Source organism: Bubalus bubalis, chromosome 1 (assembly GCF_019923935.1).
Source record: "Bubalus bubalis isolate 160015118507 breed Murrah chromosome 1, NDDB_SH_1, whole genome shotgun sequence".
NCBI lineage: Eukaryota > Metazoa > Chordata > Mammalia > Artiodactyla > Bovidae > Bubalus > Bubalus bubalis.
Genome location: NC_059157.1, coordinates 134,011,896 through 134,020,750, shown reverse-complemented (window position 1 = coordinate 134,020,750; position 8,855 = coordinate 134,011,896). Strand labels below are relative to the sequence as shown.

Genomic DNA, 8,855 nt, shown 5'->3' with positions numbered 1-8,855 from the left:
GGAAAATATCATATGTTATTTGAAATGTATTTTGTACTTAAATAAGAAATTAAGCTTCACTAAATCTTTAATCTGCAAATGGACACCAGAACCCTCATTTTTGCATGTCAAATGAGTATCTATCCCACATAAAAAGGTAAAATATACTAAGGGAAGAATGAGATTTCCTCAGTCCAAAGAGCTTGACAGTGATAACCTTACTCTTTTGTTCTTTTGATAACCTTACGCTTTTGTTCTTTTACTCTTCATATTTTGACTTATGATGTCAATAGTGTTTGTCTATTCTCTTATGCTTTTGAGCTGGCTAATCCCCACAAAAATGGTCAAAGACCTTGAAATATTTCTGCCAAGAAATAAGAAGCTAAAACTAATAAAGAAATCAAGAATCAAGAAACCAAATCAAACTGAAATGATAGAGCTGGCACTTCCACTCCTTAAGTGAGCTTGTCTTTTGTCATGATATTAGGTTAAAATCCATAATGAACTAATCAGATATGATCAGAAGTCAGTCAAAGTGTTCCAAAGTATCAAAAAAAACTATTTGATAGTTAAGGATGATGAATAACCCTAAAAAGTATATACTCTATTGAAACTTTAAAGATATATGTATACATATAACCCCTGTCTATAGTAAAACCATGAGTATTTTCACTTATAAAAATTAGATAAATTAAATAAAATTATGTAAATGCAAGTAAAAAGATTATCAATGATGTAGTGCATTAGGATCTAAGGATTATTATTGAATCAGTTCTACACACATTAAGTTCATAGAGAAGAAACAAGAGTACTCCAAGCAAATAATAATTAAAAAAAACCTAGTATAATAATACCAATATTAGACAAAATAGAATTTAAGAAAAATTGTTAATAGAAGAACATAAAATCCTGATAAAAGAACAACTCATAAAGAAAATACAATAATCATGAATGTGTATCACTAAAACTATAATCTTGAAATATATGAAGCAAAATCAACATGATGGAGAAACGGACAAATCTACAAAATGGGAAAATTTTTATATCTTTCTTTCTGAAATTGATAGATAACACAAATTAAAAATAATCAAGAACATTGGGAAAATGACCAACACTGTTAATAAGCAAGTGTTAATAATCTAATAAAATTTGACATAGTTCACCCTTGAACAATGTGGGGTTTTTAGGGGTGCTTGCTGATCCTGTGAGCAGTTGAAAATACACCTATGTTATAGTCAGCCCTCTGCACCTGTGGTTCTTCCAACCCATTGGATCCAATACTTACACACCATGTAGGACTGTAGTATTTACAACTGAAAAAAATCTGCTTAAAAGTGGGCCCACACAGATCAAACCCATGTTGTTCAAGGGTCAAGTGTATTCATAGTTTTCTACCCAGCACTATGAAATGGGTATTCATTTAACTATTACAACAAAAAAAATTTAGAACAATCTAAATGTTCACTAAAAAGAAACAAGATGAAAAAAATACATTCAACCATTAATATGTTCAACCATTTATATTGTTTCAATATTTTTAAGTGAAGAAAAAATGAAGATGGAACAATGCATATAGTTTAACATGCTTGTGCGTGTGTGAGTGTGTGCTAAGTTGCTTCAGTCATGTCTGACTCTTTGTGACCCTATGGATTGTAACCCACTAGGCTCCTCTGTTCATGGGATTCTCCAGGCAAGAATACTGGAGTAGGTTGCCATGGCTTCCTACAGGGGATCTTCCCAACCCAGGGATCAAACCCATGTCTTTTATGTCTCCTGCATCGACAGGTGGGTTCTTTACCGCTAGTGCCACCTAGGAAGCCCATAGTTTAACATGTGCATGTAAAAAATAAATCACACATATCAACAAAATATGTTTGAAAATAACTTTATGACAGGTGCTAATTAAACTATTGGTAATAATTACCCTTGAGAAAGGACAAAGAAAAAGATTTACATTTTAATCACTTGCATAAGCATTGTTTGAAATTTTTATGACAAGGCAGTATGTAAATATAATAGGTATAATAGAGACAGAGAAGAAGAAAATGTGGCTTTCCCTATCCTTGGGTAATGGTTGGATGCTGCAGCAGAAAGCAAGCTCTGTATTGGCAAGACTGTGGAGAAGGAGGTGGTCTCATAATGTGAAAGTGTAAACTGATATAAGAGAAGGAAATTTGTTAGTGCCAATGATCATTGACATCATCTAAATGTTTTCTGGTTAACAGTTGCATATTGATCTGTATTAAATCAAACTCATTCCTAATAGTCACAGAAGTAAAAATCAATTTATAAAAGGTTACAATTGATGTCAGTAAAAGACAGAGGGTTTGTACAATTAGTAAATACATAAAAGTTCTATCATAAATGTATTTTGAAGGGGCAGGGTAGGGAATGGTTCTCCTGAGAAAAGGAATACCTCTGACATCATGCTATACAAATCTGATGAAATATGGAATGATTATGCTTTATTTTTTCTGTAAATACTCTTTCAGCAGAAAGTATTCATTGTTCCAAAATCATTACTTTCCTGGGCTCCAAAATCACTGTGGATGGTGACTGCAGCCATGAAATTAAAAGATGCTTGTTCTTTGGAAGAAAAGCTATGACAAACCTAGATAGCATATTAAAAAGCAGAGACATCACTTTTCCCACAAAGATCTATATAGTCCAAGTCCAAAAACCATGGTTTTTCCAGTAATCATGTATGGATGTGAGATTTGGACCATAAAGAAAACTGACCACTGAAGAATTGATGCTTTTGAACTATGCTGTTGGAGAAGACTCTTGAGAGTACCTTGGACTGCAAAGAGATCAAACCAGTCAGTCCTAAAGGAAATCAACCTTAAAATACATGAAAAGATCTTTAGGAGAGTTATGACAAACAGTGATCCAGAGAAAAAGAAATTGTAATATCACTAACATTAACCTGGCTTCAATTCAGTATTATTTCATTTAAAATGTGATAAACTGGCAGCAAAGAGCTAGTTATTAATTGATCAATATTACACTAAAATAACTGTTTACAAATGTTTGAATCTGTATTTGAGGACTGTTAGAGAATAATCTTAAAGAAAACATTAAAGATATTTTGAGAAAAGGATTTAAAAGTGTGAGAAAATAATTATTTGCCTCTATAAACAGAGCAGAAAAAAAATTAATGAACATAAATCCAGAAAAAAAAGAAAGAAAATAAGTTCCAGTAAATCCACATAAGCCAAAGTCTTTCAAACAAGCCAAAATTTCAAAGAACATTCACAGACCAAATATCAGCTTTAGGAAAAATAATGAAATGTAATGACAACTAGCACGTGAAAAAAAAGAACACCTTATTTTCCATATATAATGTCAGTTTAATCCCAATATATCCCAATATTTAAGAAACAAAACCTGTGAGCTTTTAAAAATAAAGATACGGAAAAGAAAATCTAAATGATAATTGGGAAAATTTTATTTTATATTATCAACAGGAGATGATACATTAGTACTTCATTTCAAGGAAACAGATTCTAATTTCATGCACAGATGTTTTGGAAAAATCAATAGGTCACAAGCTGTTATTTGACTAAATTGGCCCTTTCTTTGAACTGAAAACTCCCGGAGCCGGTGAGGCATTCCACTCGTGACAAAGGTCATGAGGAAGGAGGCTCGGCATACGCAAAGGCGGGACGAGCCTCAGGAGTCCCCCTGGATATTCTCGAGCATCTACCCCCCAAAAAACCAGAGTCTGCCTACTTTATTGCTTTGTGCTCTCACCTCTGACTTTACTGGGGGCTGTCCCCCACCACCATCTCACTCTCTCTGTCAAAGAGTTAACTTACAGCTCCAATTAATAAAGTTCCTGGGCAATTAGGAGTGTTTAAATCCAAACCCCTCAGATAGCTCTCTAACTCGCCTGACAAATTTACCCGGACTCCTACAGCTATGCATACGATTGTTTACAGTCTCCCAGCCTCGAGACGCACGGGAAACTTAAGATATTCAAATAGCTTAGAGCCTCTCAGAGAGTTAGGAACTGTCAGAATAAAACTGGTAAAAGATTTCATTGATGAGCCAATGCTTGTTGCCAAGTTCTCACATCCCCTGTATTGTATCCTTGAATGTGTATTAATTAATACAGTTGGTATGTAGAAAAAATAAGTAGTGGCCTTGGTGTTAGCAACTTTAGACCCTTAAGGTAATAAATTCTTTCCTTTGTTGTAAACCCATTACGCCTCTGCCCTATAGGAATGCAATTTTATCTAACACCTTCGGAAGATGGCGCCAAACCTTAAAATAATTACTCTTAGAGAATATAAGTCTTTGTCAAGAGTCATAAAATGTTAATAGGTCTTCTGGCCAGAAGATGATGTAAATCACCTAAACCATTTGTATATGATAAATTTGCAGGAAAGAAACCCTAGTTTTTGATAAGGATCAAAGACTGCTGACTTTGCATCCCCTATTATCCTCTATGTGTAACTTAGGGTATATAAGCCCCTGTTGAAAACAAAGCTAAGGGCCTTGCTCGCCAAAGCTTGGTCTCCTCGTGTCATTTTTCTCCTCAATTTCCAGCTGAGTCTCCATCTGGAGCGCAGAAATCCTCTGCGACCATTTATTTGCCTGGGCTTCTAAGACCCACTCGAGAAGGTGTCTAAGGTGGGGCACCTTCCACTATTCAAGAGGGCGCCTGCGGCCTCTGTGGTCAGAGCTAACCTGGTGTCACAGGTTATATTGATTTTCCGCGTAAACCAAGCTACTCAGCCTCTTTTCTCCACTTAATTTTCCTACTGAGCTATCCTCATTCTATTACTCTTTATATCTTTGATAAATATTTAAATAAATAGGTCACCGAAGCCGTCTCTCCTTCGAATACCCTGGATCAGCCGGGGCTGGACCCTGGCAGAAAACCAACTGTTTGCCTGACAGAAAGGAGGACTCTTCATAAATGAATAAGTAAACAAATGGAAAAAATAAGAATGGATGAATGCATGAAGATGAATATATTTTCAAGTTCAATTAGATATTAAATATAGTAGTCATTAAAAATAATGAATTTTTTTGAAATTAGAAAGAGAAATAATAATTAAAAAAAACCTGTTTCTCTGATAAAAGTCCCTAAACAAGAACCAAAACATAGTTGGGAATACACAGATGGTACAGGGTATTAATGAAGTATACAAATAAATAGAGCAAAGAAAAGAACTGATTTAAATATAAGGAGAGATTAACTGGCCATTACACAAAATAAAGGACCTCGAGTTTGTAATCAACCCAAATCTATTTTCTTCTATTTAAATTCCAAACTAATTGAGAGTTAGGACTTCTGATGCAGTAATTGATGAACACAGATCAAAAGGAGTTATAAGTAAAGGGACAGTTCTAAGAACCCAAAATGACAGCTGAATATGACAGAAATGCCAAAAGAAAAAGATCAAATTTCTTGCATCTCTAAACACTTAAATGGCTGACTGTTTCTTTCTCAGCATGAGATGTTTAGATGTCTGAGAATTTATTACACAGATAGAAACAAAATCCTTTTTTTTCAGTTGGCATTAAGCAAGGGAGAGTCTCTCATATAGAGCCAATTCTAACTTTTTAATCTCAAGGCAATGAGTCTTAATTATTCCCTGTAAATTAATTATTTGAGAAAAAATAGCAGGCACTAGAGTGGGCCACAGTCACGAGACACTGGGAAGAGTTGATGGGCAGCTGGCCTATTACCAGTGAAGGAGGAAAGCTTTTGGCCTGAGTCCTTAAATTTTATCCAACTCACTTATTAGATCCTGTTTAAAAAAAATCAGAGAAGCATGGAAATTATGTAGTATAGCCAAAGGAAATATTTATGATAAAGTAAAATTTCAAAACTAGTATATACACTATGATGACAAGCATTCAAGGATATCATAAATGTGAAAAAAAAGACTAGAAGGAATTACAGAAAACTTTTTAACAAATGGACTGGGTTAGTGGGATTATGCAACTTTTTTCCTTTGCAGTACTTACCCAACTTTTTTGATGATGTAATGTCATTATTAAAGTCTTTAAATTTAATGAAAAAAAATCATTTTAAGATTATTTAGATTGAAGGAGGCTATTTATTGTTCATTAAAAAAATACCAGTATGCAACTTGAATTTTCCCCAAAAGGTTTGCTTTTTAAAACAGTTAGACAAAACTAACAAGTACATGTTTCCAATCAACAAATGACAGGACCTTGACTTGCTATCTATAATATTATTCACATTGTTTAAAATAAAAAATTAGTCAGAGTGATAGTTATTTTGTTTTAGTTTTTTATTTTGTCTTACTGAAAAGCTAGAGATGCTAGACAAACTGGTAGACACCATAATTTCTTAGCTATATAGAGGTATTAAAAGTCATAAAATAATAGCAAGCAAATTGCTAAGCCTTGCAGTACCACTAGAGAATAACACAGTAGCAAAGCTTCTTTTGGGCTCCCCAGGTGGCTCAGCAGTAAACAATCTGCCTGCCAATGCTGAGATGTGAGTTTGATCCCCAGGTCTGGAACATACCCTGGGCAAGGAAATGGCAACCTACTCCAGTATTCTTGCTTGGAAAATTCCATGGACAGAGAAGCCTGGAGGGTTACAGTCCATGGGGCAAAGAGTCAGACATGACTTAGTGACTAAACAACAACAATACAAAAAGTTTCTTTCACAGACTCTTTATCTATAAATTCCCATAGATCTGAGAACCAGGGCAACTATATCCATCACCAACAGATGCCTATGAAGTTGTGCCTAATCATTTTCATCTGTGTATTTATCTAATGGCCTGTATACTTGCTGTGTTTGTGTTTATTTTGGGTGGTGTGTTACAAACATCATTAGCTTTCTTATAAGGTACACTACCATACCGTTCATAAAATTAATAAGCTACAAAGATACATTGTGCAGCACAAGAAATATAGCCAGTATTTTATAACTATGAAGGCAGCCTATAAAGTTTTGAATCACTATGATGTATACTTGAAACTAGCATAATATTGTAAATCGACTATACATCAGTTTTTAAAAGGTGGTAAAAATACTGTAAGTTGTAGGAGGTGGTACTGATGGTGTTGTTACAATTTAGTAAATGGATTTGTGAATAGCCTTTCAGATAACCATCTATTAATAATAGAAAGACCCAATTAGATAGTATAGTTACTCAATGAAAAAAGGAGTTAGAGAAAAGTAAGCTATGGCCTGGGAAAAACAGGAGATATGAGGGACAGAAAATAAGCTGGGGGAGTTAAACTCACACATGTAGGATAATGACAGAGGAACAGTAAAATCAGGGGGAGACCTATCTGAAAGTGCATCGAGCTTTGTCATTAACTCCAAGCATCGTATTTATAGGAGGACTGGTGATATGGAGAAATGGAGCATTTTTAAGGACAAACAGAAGTTTGTTTAAAGTCACACTGAATTTTTCAGTTTTGAAGAAATTTCCAGAGAAGCTTTCTTGCAGGTTGTTTGAACTAAAGGGCTGGAGCTTGATGGAGAGATTTGGCAAAAGATCAGGATTTAAGAGCAACTGATAATAGATGAAGATTTAAAACAAAAATAGAGGACAGCAGCTTCTACAAAGTAAAGTTTTAGAACAGAAGGTCAAGGGATAAAATTGGAATCTTCTGATTGTTGACAGACTGGAGGAGAATGAGGAGCTAGAGATAGTGGAAAGGAGTAAAAGAAAAAGGGAGGAGTAGGGTAAAAGGGAGTTTGGGAAGGACTGAATCTGTCAACAGAACAATAGCACTGAGCTATCAAGGAATATACAGCACAAGAATTATACAGCACAATGGGAGCTGGAAATCTTCCAGCCATCACCCAAGAAGAAGCTTCACGTATTTTGCGCTTTCAACCTCCATTTGAGGATATTAGGTTTGGCCCCTTCACTGGAAATTCGATGCTTATGAGGTGGTTTAGACAAATTAATGACCACTTCCACGTTGTTCTATATAAGCCTCATGGGAAGAATAAAACAGCTGGAGAAACTGCTTCCGGGGCCTTGTCAAAGTTAACTCATGGATTGAAAGATGAATCATTAGTTTATATCTATCATTGCCAAAATCATTATTTTTGTCCAATTGGCTCTGAAACAACCCCTGTTAAGGTGAATAAAGCATTTAGCAGGGGTCCCCTCATAACACAGGAAGCAGAATATTGTATCTTAATTGGGGAATCAAGCAGAAAAATTCTGCTATTCACTGTAGAAATGAGCAGATATTATTACTGATCTAAACACTCAAAATCCAGAATGTTTATATATCTGGCCCCTAGAGAGGGGGCTGCAGTATCAAAAGACAAAGAAGGTTGGAAGAAATTTGCATTGCATCCTAGCATTCCAGAGACTTGGCTGGCAAAGATTTGGCCTTTGGAACTTTCCATTTGGAACCATTAGACAGGAATCACAGCCTCTAACACATGCCCAGGGAATTGCCAAATCTGAGAGTGAAGACAACATCTCCAAGAAGCAGCATGGGCGCCTGGGCCAGTCTTTCAGTGCTAGTTTCCATCAGGACTCAACATGGAAAAAGATGTCCAGTATCCACAAGAGAAGGAACAGTGGCTACCTACCATGGTTACAGTGATTATGGTGGGAATGATTGACGACGCTGGGTACCTACAATAGGTGTCACACACACAGCTGGTCTGTGCAGGACTGCATTAAGGCAGTATGAGATTTTAAGTCTACGTTAAATAGGAACAGATCTTGTGGTACAAAGCATAACCTTGTAGATCCTCCAGTAAATAAGCTTGTGTATGATTGTGCTGTACTGTGCTTAGTTGCTCAGTCATGTCTGACTCTTCGCGACCCCATGGACTGTAGCTCATCAGGCTTCTCTGTCCATGGGGATCCTCCAGGCAAGAATACTGGAGTGGGTTGCCATGC

The 8,855-nt window shown here is 35.7% G+C and overlaps 1 pseudogene; it reads left to right on the top strand.

Moving 5' to 3' along the window:
- The first annotated feature begins 7,657 nt into the window (after window positions 1-7,657).
- Window positions 7,658-8,572, top strand: LOC102403216 (annotated as a pseudogene).
- The last annotated feature ends 283 nt before the right edge of the window (window positions 8,573-8,855 follow it).